At 46.0% G+C, this 13750-nt stretch overlaps 1 long non-coding RNA gene across 2 annotated transcripts; it reads left to right on the top strand.

Annotated features, from left to right (window-relative positions):
• Positions 1-208: 208 nt before the first annotated feature.
• LOC113980623 lies at positions 209-13331 on the top strand. Of its 2 annotated transcripts, none has more exons than XR_003538179.1 (5): positions 209-272; positions 1887-2048; positions 4367-4485; positions 11015-11212; positions 12544-13331. It is a non-coding gene; the product is annotated as an uncharacterized LOC113980623 (long non-coding RNA). The 2 variants fall into 2 exon arrangements; XR_003538178.1 differs by lacking the exon at positions 209-272 and adding an exon at positions 1241-1318.
• The last annotated feature ends 419 nt before the right edge of the window (positions 13332-13750 follow it).

Raw genomic sequence — 13750 nt, 5'->3', positions numbered from 1 at the left:
CTGGGAGCTCAGTAGGCTCAGCTTCTCCAGCCCTATTGCTCTGGAAATGCTGCTGGCAGCAGGAAGGAATGTTGGAGCTGGTCTCCCTGTTCCTCCTCACTCGCTCTTGCTTTGGTTGGGAACTTTGTTTTCCAGGCTGGCAGCCAGGCTAGAAAAGCCCCAACAAAAGCTCAGGAGCCCAGGAGAGGCATCCCTCATCAGGTGGAGAGGAGCAGTGCCTGCAGCTCCCAGTGGCTCTGCACATCCATGCCCAAGGCTTCTCCTGCATCTTTGTGAGTACCACACCTCCATGCTTGGAGACAAGGCCCTTCCCCATAAATCACAGGTTTTGCCTTGAGACTTCTGTGTCACTGACAACTGCCTGACCTAATTGCTGGGCCCTGGCTGAGCAAGCAGGAGGAGGTGGCCTACAGCACTGTATGTGTTTCATTTTTCCTTGGGCATCTGCAAGATTTCTAGACACAAGCAAGGGCTGCCAAAGTAGCACATGAGCAAGATCCGTAAGAATTAAGAGAAAATGTGTGAGTGAAGCCCACAGTAATTCCTTATCTCTTTCTACTCCTCCCTTCAGGGTTTTTTTTCCTGCAAATCCCCAGCCTTCCTAAGGAAATGTTTGTTTTTCACTGCATTTGCCTTTTAGCTGTGCACCCAGTTTTGTAAGAGGCGAGGAAAGGGTCAAGACAAGCAACTAAGTGTCACTGCCTCAGCAGCACCCGGAGCCCCTTCCTCAGTGCAGCTCAGGTTTTTAAAAATGACAGTGTTCTAATGCTCTCACCCTTTGTCTTTGCAGGGCTGTAGAAGAATATTTCAACTACCCTAATAGTTAAAAAAACACCTGCTAGTTGTTTATTGTTCAAGCATTCCTGCTGCTTCCCAGTAGTTAATGGAGGAAGTACCATGGGAGCAAGGGAGAAACTGGTCAAGGGAAGCAGAATAAATTAGGATCATTGTTTCACCCTGGCTCATCCTGGGATATCCAGTTGTTTCACACAGGCATTGGAGCTGGGAGTTTGCATTCAGGTGTGGCCAAGAGAACTGGATCTTGGCTCTAAAGCTGCTGCTCCCTTTGGTGGGTTGCGGGAGGTAGGATGGCTGCAGGGCATGGCTGGAGAAAGGAGCATGCTCCCATGCAGTGGGGCTGGGTGTTGTGTGAGCATACTGCTGGTAGCCTGCCAGGGCTGCTGCTGACCTGGTAGCCACGTACCTACCTCTGTTCAGAGGAGGCTTTGGCCTCGGAGAAGCTGCCTGTTTCATCCCTAGGCAAAGCATGCCTTTTCCTTCCTTCAGCCGCTTCCTGGAAGGTCCCAGTTCCTAAAAGGTAAGCTTCGAGCTGTTCTTCAGATGTTCTCCGCTTTTTCTCTCCCAACTCATATGTGCTCCAGCAGCCAGCCCCCGGCGCAAGGGCTCTGCCTCTGCGTGGAGCCGCGGAGCTGCGCTGAGAGTCCTGCCTGGCTCCCGCCGCTGGAGGGCAGCGGCCGCATGCCCAGCGCCCCGGCGCTCCCCGCGGGGAACAGACCTCATAAAACAGTCTCACCGCAGATTCCCTAGATCGCCTTTATGAAGTCAGATAGTCCCAAATTCAGACACATGGCCTAATACAACAGGCATCACGGGACACTTAACAAACTGGAGGCATTAAAGGAGGCATTTAAAAAATGAATAAGAAAACGTATACAAGTTTGCAGACCTCCTGTTGGAGCTCAAAATGAGCTGTGTTGTGGACTTTCTTTTTTAAAAGGAGTTAGTGGTTCATGCTTTCATAATGCAGCTTTATAAATTCATCTGATAAATAGAAAATGGCTTATGTGCTTCTTTCAGTGGTGACAAGCTGAAGCCCAGTTTTCTAGTTTGCAGCTGCGATCATTGTCTCTTCTGTGTTTTTACAGAACTTAATATAACTTGAGCTCAGTCCTGTAGTTGACCAAACGCTCTGTTCCATTAGCTGTGCCTGACAGGAGCAGTGGTGCTTGATTTATGCCAGATTTCATGTTCTGTTGGCCCACAATACCAAACATGACTTCAACATCTTGTGTCCATATTTTGCTCAGGTAAGGTTTGAGAAAACAACGAGAACTGTAGAGTTCCGTGCATAGCTAATCAATTTGCTCATTTCTGTGTGTTTTTGAGGTTTTGCCCACCACAGCCCTGCCCACATGTGGGCATTATGCTGGAGAGGCTGTCAGGGAATGGAACAAGGAGCATCTTCAGAGGCAATCATGATTTGTCATGACTTCTTCCAGCTGTGGCTCCCTCACACCACAGTTTTCGTACTCTCCATATTTTTTCACTTCTGTCATCACCTGAGGATGAGTCCCATTTAGATGGGAAGTTTTCCAATTAAAATCTAGGTCTGTTCTGTCCTGTCACAGGAAAAGTTCTGTGTTCGGAGTGGTGGTTAGCACTGCTTGTGTCTGAGCCCCCTGCAATAGGGTCAGAAATGAAAAGAAGTTGAATGGGCTGGTCTTGAGATGCAAACCATTCACCACCTGGCATGGATCACTCTGGGCAGAAGCTGCTGTGCATCACTGGCCGAGGTCAGCTGTAGCCTGATGACACAGTGATGGCCACACTCCCCTCTCTCCTCATCCCCATGCTGGGTGCTAGTGTGTTGCCACACCAACTCCACGATGGCGGGGACTATCCGGCATGTCACAAGGAAGGGACACATATGGAGGGGCCTGGAGAGGCTCCCTCAGCTCTGGATGGTCCTGCAGGGCTCCCTGCAGCAAGGCTGAAGGCCCTGTCATGATACAGGGAGCATACCCTGGAGACTTTCTGCAGCCACTGGGAAGTGCTGGGAATGGGCAGCAGTGTGACCTGCAGTTCATTGCCCAGCTGTGTCTGCTGCAGCATTCTGGCACAGATGGTGGCCCCATCCGGCACCCAATGCCAGGGTGGCTGGGACCTTGCATCTCTGCCTTCCTGGTGGCAGCCGTGCCCTGTTCCCCACTGCTAGGCATTTGCTGGCTCCCTACCCTGGTGGTGCTACTCTCAGCAATCAAAGTTGGTTTTATTTATTCAAATCCCACTTAGCATCCATCAAGCTTAAAAATCACATGATTACCTCTTGTACAATTTTGTTTCATAGGAAAGTAATTAATTTAGCAATTAAGCTGTGCCCAGAACAAATGATGTAAGAGCACTCTGTGTGGGCTAAATTAGTACCTGCTGGGACACAATGCCAACATCTGTTTGGTTTAGTGACATTTATTTTAAACAGTCAGAGTGGAGATGCTGCACCTTGTGTAATTTTACTGATGGCTTCATCCCAGCCAGAGACCCAGAGTGGACTCAGTAGTGTCCGCTAGAGCATGCTCCATTTGGTCAGCAGTGAAAAAGAAGCTTACTCTGATGCCTCTTCTCTGTCTCAGGGAGGGTGTTTTAAATTTGAGTTTGCTGGCCAGGTGGGCATTGTTTATACCTCAAGCAGTGTGGGAAGCTCTGGAGAAAGAAATGCTGCTCCTGAGAGCGTGAGGTACTTTAGCCATTTAGACGAACATTTCTATTATATCAGTGCACTGAATCTTCCTCCGAATTTCTAGAGCAAGGCTTTCCACCAGCACTGGAAACTGCCAAAGGGCCTGGTGGGAGGGAAGTGTCCTGCCCTATCCTTTCAGTGGTGTTACTACCCTAAGGGATTTGCTCCAGACAGAGAGCTCCGCTTCTGGAGAAGGGTGATTTTTATGGTAGGCAAACACAGGTTGCCATGGATTTCTGGCTGCTGTGGTACATTCTCTGTTTCCCTAAGGAGTCTGTAGCAGCAGGCAATGCGGTGTTACATGGGAAAGACTCTGTTTTCCCTTGGTGGGAAGCAGGCTGCGGGTCTGGGGCAGAAACCCTTCTGCTGATGTGTTGGGGGGAGCACTGGGGGCACCCCATGTTCCCAGATACAGAGGGTGTCTCTGTTTTTGCTGCCTCTGCCCACAGGAGGGGTGTCAGCATGGTGCTGGAGTAGAATCACCTTAAAGGCAGATTTTTTGAGAGGAAATTCTATAGAAGGAAGTGTGTTCATGTCTGTGATGCTTATTTTTGTCTGTAGGAAAAGAGATATTGTTTATTGTCTAATGTAGTTACTTGTTAACTATGTATTTAGTGGGTCTAGTTAATCTTGACTGTTTCATTTCCTAAGGGACCAAATGTCAAAGACAGCTTCAGAAAAATTTGACAGCTTAAGTTTTCTTGCAACTTTGATAAAATGCTGTCAGCAGGACAGCAGGGCATTCCTTAAGCCTGTCTCCAATCTGTATAGCCCTAATTGTTGCTCTTAGCTTCATGGGAGAAATGAACCTCGTCTACTGTTCTTTTGACCTTTGTGGGGTGATAACTATACAGAGAATGATGTGTTTTCTCTGGGTCATATGAGAAGACTCTTTGACATGAGCTTGGGAGAGCTGATCTGGGCAGCAGAAGGTTGCCCAGTCCCTTGCCTAGCTTCCAGCTGTGGATGCTGTACATCTACAAAGGGCAATTGCACCTTCAACTGAGGTGAATGTGCTTTGTTTATATCAAAACTTATACTTTAAAAAATTTCATTGGGTAGATTGTGCTCAAGTTCTGATGTCGTAGCTTTAAACTGTTCTGTTAGTGACATCAACTAGCCCTCCTTCCTACATAATGAGTAGGAAGATTTATTAAAGGTTAGGGAAGTGGAAAGTAAGAAATAAGGTGATCAGGAATCACCAAGGATTAGTGAAAGAGTCCAAGACCCTTATGTAAACCCCCAGGGAGAGCCAGGAGGTCTATGACAATGTAAACTCATCACCCAGTTTTTCCCCTCCTGCTGCTCCCCAAGCTCCCATATGAAGGGCAGCCAAATTGCCTTTATAAGTGAGAGAAATTTCCATGTCCAGGAGAAAGCCTTGAAACTACCACTGCGGTTAATCTTAAAAATGAGTCCCCAGGTGGCTGTGTGAAAGACTTCTAAAAAGCATGAGGAGGAAAAACATCTTTTTTGGAGAACAGAAAGAAGAAATAATTTAAGTAATCCAGTCCAAAACAGATCTACGTTTAAATGCATGCCTGACCTTGTAGGACCAAGCTGACCTTTTGGAGTTACAGGGCTAATAAGCAGTATTATTAGCCACTGTGTTGCCACTGTGGAGCCCGTGGCTTTGCCTAGTCCTTGTCTGCTCCTTCAACATCCTTATATCACTGACTTTGGTGCCTCAAAGTGCCTTTGGTGCCTTTGTCTCTCTTCTTTCTTACACTTGTGCTTACTCATGGACTTTACATGGAAGCTGTAGATTGTGTGTATTAGAAGGTCAGATTTCTCTCTCTCCCATGGATGTTAAGAGTTTCAAGAAGAGGACATGTTAGTTTGCTTAGCAGCAAAGAGCTCCCTAAGAGACAGAAGTGGCTGCAGCCACATTGCGCTTTTTCATGAGGACCAAAAAAGCAATTGAGGGGATGACTGGGATCAGTCTAGATCTTGGTCCTGCTCTATAGCCATCTCCTTTGTGGGAAAAGCAGTGGGGAAGCAATTTGACCTTAATAAGTGATAAGCATAGCATGTTCTTGCTACAGTTTTCTTTTAAGCCTGCTTCTCTTTTCGGCATCCACAGAAAGGCTGGTGTGAAAGCCTGACTCCCATAGGCCACTGGGGCGTCCCAAGTGTGCCAGCCTGAGGGCATAGGGGACAGCAGGAATTCACAAGTCAGCACCATAGCTGAGGTGGGGCTCTTGAAACCATATCCCAAGGCATGTTTGAAGTCTGGTCATCCCTGGGTAATCCTGGAGTATTGGCCAAGCTCTTGTTATTAACAATCCATCAGTGGAGTAATCCTAAATAAATATTTATGTGTACAGCAGTACTTGGATACTTTTGTTTACAGGGCAAGCTCTGTCAGTGCTCAGTGGCTGTGCCACTGCTTTATAATTTGGATTTGTGGAGGCATTTGTTCTTTTTTCTTCCCCACTTATTTTGTTCCTTTTGTTCCTTTTTCTTCAATTTGCACCTGTTGTGGCTGGACCCTCTTCAGACTGAAGAGGCAGCATGTGCAGAGCTTATGGTGTTCACTTAGAGGAGAAGGGAGCTAGACCTATTTTCTTGCTTAATGTCCTGTTGTGGGACACAGGCAAGCCAATTTCTGCCTCTCTTCAACCATCCTGCTAAAGCTGTTGCCTTCTGCCTGAACTGAGCTATTGGCCTTTCTGGATGCTGCAGGTGTGCCATGAAAAGTTCAAGAGGACTGTTAAAAAACCTTTGATAATTTGTGTGCTTTACCCATCTGCCATCACCTTTGGCAGCTTCTTAAGCTCATGTGGGCTGAGCTCTGCCTAGAGGAGCAGCCTCCATGTAGCTGGATCCCAGTTTGGGTACCAAACATGTTCCTTGTCTTCATGAATGTTTTGCTGAGTTTCTGGGCTGGTGGAAACCTCGTGGTTTTGAGTTCCACTGATATATTAGGCACTGCTGTGTTTTGGTTATTGGCATTCCTGTGGTCAGCCCTCGTGCCCGGGGCTTGTCCAAGCACCCAGGCCATGGCAAACCAAACCCAGCAGTGCAGTGTTTTTGTCTTGTTTTAATTAGAGTAGGACATAATTATTAGCAGCATGTTTTTGTTTCCATTTGTTCATTCTGACAGCAACCAAAGGAGGCCATTATCTCTACAAGAGGATGTTTCAGCACATGTTGCCGTAAATAAAGCTAACAGGATCAGTGCAAAGAGATGATCACATTCTCTTAAGGACGGCAATCGATAATCAGGCTGTTACATGCCAAATCCTTTCAAGAGGCACGATAGCAAGTTTGCACTCAGATCAGCCTTTAATCTTGCAGGATCACTGAGCTCTTTACTGGCTGATGTATTTCCCACAGCCTGTCTGCCCTGTAACACAGGTCTCCCTGTAAGACATGGCAGTTTGGAGACAAAGAAAGTAAGCTGATGCCTTTTGGGCAATATATTTCTGTATGGATCAGGGTAAAGATGGAAAGTCAGGTCTGGGTTTGACCCTGGATAACGTTTCACAACCTTCCCTGCTCTGTGAACAGCAGCAACCTTGAGCACACAACCTGTTCCTGGAAACTGTGTGCTTCTCTGGTCCCCTTAGCCAGAGACAGCAGCCTCAGTTTTAACTTTCCTGCAGGCCTTGGCTGCAAACAGCATTATTCTTGGAAGCAAAATGCCACTGAAGACCTGCTCTTCATGCTGGCAAATAAAGTACTTAAGCAATGTGATGTTTGTTAAAACAGCAAAATATCTTCTAAAAGTGTTTCTGTGGAACACTGGGGGAAAATGATGAGATGTATACTGGAGGGTGTTCATTCCTGAGATCTCCAGTGTTTCTTATAGTCCTCATTTTAGTGTGTCTTTTGATCTTTGCTGTTTGCCCCAAAGCTATGGGCATTAGGTGAGCTCCTCAATTTTATTTTATTAAAAAAAAAAAAAGAAGAAGTTCATAGCCCTCAGGGATTTGCAGAAAAGTTTGAAAACGTGATCATAAACTTCAGGAAACCAGACTGCAATTAGGAAAAGCTCAAACATTTATAATTTTCTTTCAAAAAACAGAACAAAAACCCTTGCAATTTTAAAACTGTGATTCTCTGGATCTTGATGCATAATTTTTGAGTATGTGGGGTTGGCAGTGCTGGAAAGGATGCTTTTCTCTGCCCTGTTTTACCAGCTACTTTAACTGTTTCTGCACCTTTTTCTTGGCTGGCCTGTCCTGCAGCTGAGGAGCCCTCTCCATCTCTGGGGGCTTGGAAGGGCAGACAGAGATGGTGGCAGCGGTCAGGATCATCGCAGAGGCTGCCCTGCATGGGTGCATCTGGCCATGTGGTTCAGACCTGCTGGGCAGCAAAGACTCTTCAAGGTCTTAAAGCCTGCTCTCCTGGTGAGGAGGGTCCTGGGGAGATCACCTGGGACAGCAGCACCTCTTGTCCCCCTCTCAGTTGCAGCCAAGTGCGTGGCTCCTCCTTTGCAAGCCAACAGCTTGTCTTGGAGGATTGTCTCCAGTGGGCAAAGCTTGCTGTAGGGATGTAATCTTCCCTGAAGGCTCACAAAGGGAAGGGGCTCTTTCCTTCAAGTGCTTGTTTGCATGGTGTGGTGACTGCTGCGAGCAGGGCCCCCAGTGTGACCCTGCTCTTTGCAGGGCATGGAAAGGCATGGCACCTTCCCAGAAATCCTGCAGAGATGCAGGAACACCGTTGGGCTCTTCCCTCTGCTTCTTCCTTCCCAAGCTGCCCTCCCCTGGGCACTGCTCTTTCATATTTTTAGAAAGTACAGTTGATGTTTTTCAGCTCTGAATTTGCACGTCAGCAGCCATTGCACAGTGAATTCTCAGGGGCCTATTTATTTCGCAAGCAAGGGTCGTACACTGAGACAGTGTTTTCCACCACATTGTCAAGAGCACTCTGGGCTCTAGCTGCTTCAAAATGGCAGCTATTGTTTGGTGTCCCACGTCCTGCTTGAAACCAAGCCTCCCCTTGACCTGTTTTAATAGCTCCACTTTGTGGTCTATTTATCCCCACATGCTTTCAGGGTGAGTGGGGAAGGGCTCATTCCTATTTTAGGGACAGTTGCAGCAACATGCTGCAAGCAGCCCCTTTTTCTGCCTTCCTCGCAGTTTTATGGGGTAGTCCTAGCTTACTCCAGCACAAGTCCCTTGCAGAACTGGAGCATCTGGAAACTGGCCATGGTTGCTACACCAAACTCTGTGCTACCAGGGCACAGCCCATTGCATCCTTTGCAGAATGATGCCTGCAATAGGGAAATTATGCTTTGGCCTGCTCAATCAAAGATTCGAATTTATAAAAAGTGAAATATCAGCCCTCCGGGTAGAGGAGGGCAAGAGTGAGCAGAGCTTTGTTTCACAGCTGGAGGATGACCATGGAGATGGGGGGAGTCGTTTATCACTTTTGGTCAGAGGAGATAGCAGGACCAGTAGAAAACTTCAGAGGCTACAGCCTGGCTGGGCAAAGTCCAAATCTCCTCCCTCACTACCCAGGATCTCCTCCTTCATTGTCTGGGCTTGGTGACTCTGTGTGTTAATATGGCACACCCATATTAAGATTGTATACCCATCATTTCCCACAAAAATACTTATTACAGGGAGTTTGTTTCTCCACCCCCCTATTGTAAGCACTTGTGGATTGTGTGGATCCTCTGAAACCATCTTTAGCTAACCTGTGCCATGTTCAACTAATCCTGCAGGGCTCTGAGTGTTTTCACATTTTCCTAGCTGGGCTGAGCGCCCTTCCAAACCGTCAGCCTGAATGCCATCCATGCATATTCATGTTCCCTGAGAAATGCAATTGTAACTATTTCAATTACGAGAGCCCTCAAAACCATAAATGTCTCCAAAGTTGCAAAGAAGGCCTGGAACTGAAATCACCCTGGCTCACTAAAATTTGCCCATTACATTTTCATGAGTTTGCCTGTATCCAATGTTTCAGCTAGAACAGTGTTCTTACTTCCAGCATGTGCATGTGTGCAAGGCACACTATCTGCTTACCCTGACATGGTGTCCATGCTTCCAGACTCAACCAGGTCTCCTTTCTCCCACTGAGTCTTCTCCCTAGGTAAACAACTCTTTTGGTTTGTCCTGTTCCTACCTGTATTTGCTCATCCACTTTGAAAATGAGCTCTCCATAGCCTGGGGTATTATATATGGTGTTTATTTTGGCTGGTTCAGGGTTTTGCTAGCAAAGAGGGCAAAATTCTTGCATGGTTCTTAGGCCAATGTGCTTTACTTCAGACACAAGCAAACTGTAGTCACACTTAGCATGTGCAAGTGGCTGTGCAGTGCTGCATTCACATACAGAGGTAAATAAAGGGTAATGATAATGTTGCCCAGAAGGCTTACACATCAAAGGCCAAGGAGCAGTTAAAATGTATTACGAGCTGTTGGCAGTGATTGTGGGGGGTATTCGTGTGTTGCTGATTTGGACAGCCAGAGTAAATGAAAACCCTCTGGATTAATTGGTACCCCAAAGAGATTTAGAGGAAAATGAAGGCTGATGGAAATTGACAAACAAGGGAAAACACAGATAGCTGGGTGTGTTGACCTGCAGTGGGGCACTGCTGATTCATTTGCAGCTCCCTACTGTGCCCTGGGAAGCCAAGCTGAGGTGGGGGTGCCCTGCCAGCAGCTTGCCTAGTGCTTTGTTGGGAGCAGGCTGAGCCCCAGAGGCAGCATCTGCAGTGCTGCTACTTCAGCACATCCAAGTTTGTAGTTAAGGGTGAGACTGAACGGGTGTCTTGTGACACCTGGACACAGGACAAGAGTTTAATTACTTTTAATGATGTGAGGTGCTAGGGGAGGGAGAGGAGGCCTGGTATCACAGAGTGACTGAGGCTGGGAACTTCATGATTGATTTGCACAGAGACGGCTGGCTGAATCAGACGACAACCAATATGGGGAATATTGAATGATACACTCCCATATTTTACTAGGATACCTGTATTCCAATTACTATTATGTGGTTTATTATTAATGCTTCAATTTTACATAAAGGGCATCTGTGTGTTACACTGACAGCCATACAAACTCCAGTCGTACCGGCTCACTCACTTTTTAGTTGACCAGCTGGGGCAGGACCACTCAACACAGCACCAGCTAAGTTGTGCCCTTGCAGACCCACCTCTTTGGTGGCTGGGGCAGGGTACTCATGCTGATGACAGTGGGCAACTGGTGCTGACTTGGGAGTCTTTCACATGTTCACACTGGGACTGGAAAAGAAGGTTCTTGTCTTTCCCCTGATCAGCAGCTGTTTTTGCCAATGAGTTTCCAAAAGAATTTTGCCAAAGCCAACAGGCCACGACTTGTGCTGGTGTCAGTGATGTCTCATCTGGACATCACGTGGTTCATCCTGTCGAGTAATTCCTCAGTCCTCTTGCCTTGGTCCTACCTACTCATCACTGACTCTGGTAAAGACACTTTTTTATTGCTAGTCTTTACTAGACACCTCACAGTTTGGGTGTTTTCCTGTTCTGTTACACCAGTTCCCCTGCAGCTCAAGAGTTTGCTTCATTCCTGCACCCAACTCCATGCTTCGCATATTCCTCTCTTGCAGACTTGAGGAATCCTTGTCATGGGAAGAAAAGCACAGAAGGTGATGTGCTTCTGGTCACCTGATGACTTACAAGGTCTCTTTCTTCTCACATTATCCTTTCAGTGCATGGATGAGAGGAAGGAAAAGGCTGCTCAAACTGGCAGGTTCTCCCAACCATGTGTCCTTCTGGCAGCTGTGTGGATGTGATGGGGATGGAAGGTAAAACAACAATTCCAGAGGGGCCTTTCTCAGTCCTTTTCCTGAATATACTTACGAGAAAAACAGATGAGTAAAGCTGGCAGAAAGACAGCGAAGAAAAGCACATTGTTTATGCACAGGTAGGATTGCTCATCTCCTTGAGACCTTGACCCAAGTCTGTCAGGCTCCTGTCTTGTCTCCCAGCTCATTGTCACAGGTGATTTAAAGCATAGCTCAGCTCTGCAACCTTCGTCACTACCCATCCCACTGTCCTTCTGCTGGCAGTCTCCTTCATTCTTTAAGTGTCACAGGAAAAACCTTGCTTTCTGCTTGTGCTGGGGAGCATTGTAGCAGGGTGGGAGAAGCAGCAGTCTTCTGTAGATTTTTAATATAGTGAGGCCCTAAGAATGAGCACCACCAACTTATTTCTGACATGTTCCTGAAAAATTCCTTGCTTCTCCCATAAATCCGAGACATACGTAAAGAATCTGTTTTCAGTCTTAAAGCTAAAGAAAAGCATCAATTTTAAAATCTATTTTTAAAGCCAATTACATTTAATTTATAATGTTAAACTGAAGTTTTTAAAGTGCTGTCATCCTTGAAAAAAAGAGAACATTTCATTTTTTGTTGACTAATGATGAAATGTTTTCTAAAGGTGACTGAGCATAGCACAGTCACATAATTTATTAGCTTATTAAACATAATTAATTGAATCTGGTTACTAATATTGGCTATGACTTTGCAAGTAAAAAGCACTTTTGGTTAGCTAGACAGTTACTTATGAAAGAACAAAAATTCAATATTAAAATATATGCAGCTTACTGAATAATCATCTTATTTGTCAGACAAGCAGAAGAATCATCATTGAAGTGCTCCTTAAGTGTCAAATTGGGTAATATACATAATTAGGCCCCTTTGATTAGATATGTGCCCATGGTAACAGCTGCACTCAAGATCCATATATTAGTACAGCCTTGAAATAATCTTCAAAGGGATTGATGGCAACAGAGCACTTCTGAAGCTTCACTGGGGAGGCTTTTGGAACATAACCTACACACCAATTTTCTCTGTTCCTGTGGTTATTCTTTATTTTATCTTATTATCTTCTGTTTTTAAAACAATGCATGCCTTGGTTCTCAAAGGTGATATACTGCTTCCATGAAGTGTCACTACACTTTTATCCCTAAAAGGAAGATCTCTTACTCATCTGCATCACATTTTAAAGCCTAAAGCCTTCCTATATTTAGGGATGAAACCCAGCAATTGGCAAGGCTGCTGCAAGCTGTTTCTAGGAGGTGGCAACAATCATCACCTGGAAGACAGCCTATCTCAGATCCACTCTTCTCTCTCAGCCCAGGACAGCCCAGTGATGGATAAGGTCTTCTGGATGTTCTTTTAGGTTTTTGCAAAAGCCTTGCAAAGAAACTGCAAGGTCTCGGCAAGAAGACTGATTTTGCATCAGATCCAAGCCTCAGAGAGCCTGCAAGCCCTGAGGTACAGCCAACCCACAGGGAATGAGTCTGAAGGGTACTGTTTGGCAACAGTGGAACCCAAGAGAGTGTTTAGCTGTAGATGCAATAGGAATTGTTCCTGCAGTTTATTTTTACATGCTTAGAGGGTGAATGAGTTTGGAAGATTTGGAGAGAATCAGAGAATTAGCAGAATGAATTATTATTGGTTATTTATACAAAATAACAAATATATTTCCTGGTACAACATTGTGTGTCCAGGGATGATGAGAGGTGCTTTTGCAGAAATGCTGGTGGGGAAATATTTAAAAGAAGATCTTTTTGCCCAATAAGGAAGAGACCAAGATACAGAAAAGTTCCCCAATATGGAGGCACCAGGGAAAGACTGACCTGTAGCAGGGAAACCTAGGCAGGAGATGCTGAGAGTCTGGCAGGAGAGGAGTGTGAAGCCCCATTCCTGGCCAGTTTGGTTTGAAGGACTAAGGTTTATGTGGCTAATCTTTTCATGTCAGCTATCCCACTGTGCAAGAGAGCTATAGTGTACCCCTATGAGGACATTTCACCTGTAGAAACAAGACAGGACCTGGCACCAAGGGACCCTGTTTGGAAGCACGTGGTGGAGACGAAATCAACACTGAAAGACTGTGAAAAATAAATGTACAAAGATGTTCTAGGATGTCTTTTAGCTTTTTGAAAGAAGAGGGTTATCCTAAGCAAATGGGTAAACAGAACAGCCAGAAAGCTTTGGTAGGCATGGGAGGAGCACAGGGGAAGACTTTATTCCCTGGTTTAGCTGCTTCTTGGCACAGAAAATGGGAGCACTCTCTCCAAGGGGCCAGTGACACAGCCAGCCATGTTTGTAGCCTTCAGCTGCATAGCAAGAACACTGAAAGAACTGTCCATACAAAGTCATCAAACTGTTACTGGATGCAGCATTAGGATCTCATCTACTGAAGCAAAAATACACACGTGGATCCACCTTGGGCATGCAGTACATGATTAGGAGCATGTCACCTTTCTCCATATCAGCGTGTTTTTAACCACGCTCAGTGGACAGGATCATCAGAATATAGATTAACATTACTGGTCA

The sequence above is a fragment of the Neopelma chrysocephalum genome, unplaced genomic scaffold (genome assembly GCF_003984885.1).
Source record: "Neopelma chrysocephalum unplaced genomic scaffold, ASM398488v2 Primary Assembly neopelma1_24, whole genome shotgun sequence".
NCBI lineage: Eukaryota > Metazoa > Chordata > Aves > Passeriformes > Pipridae > Neopelma > Neopelma chrysocephalum.
This window is presented reverse-complemented; position numbering and strand designations above follow the sequence as displayed.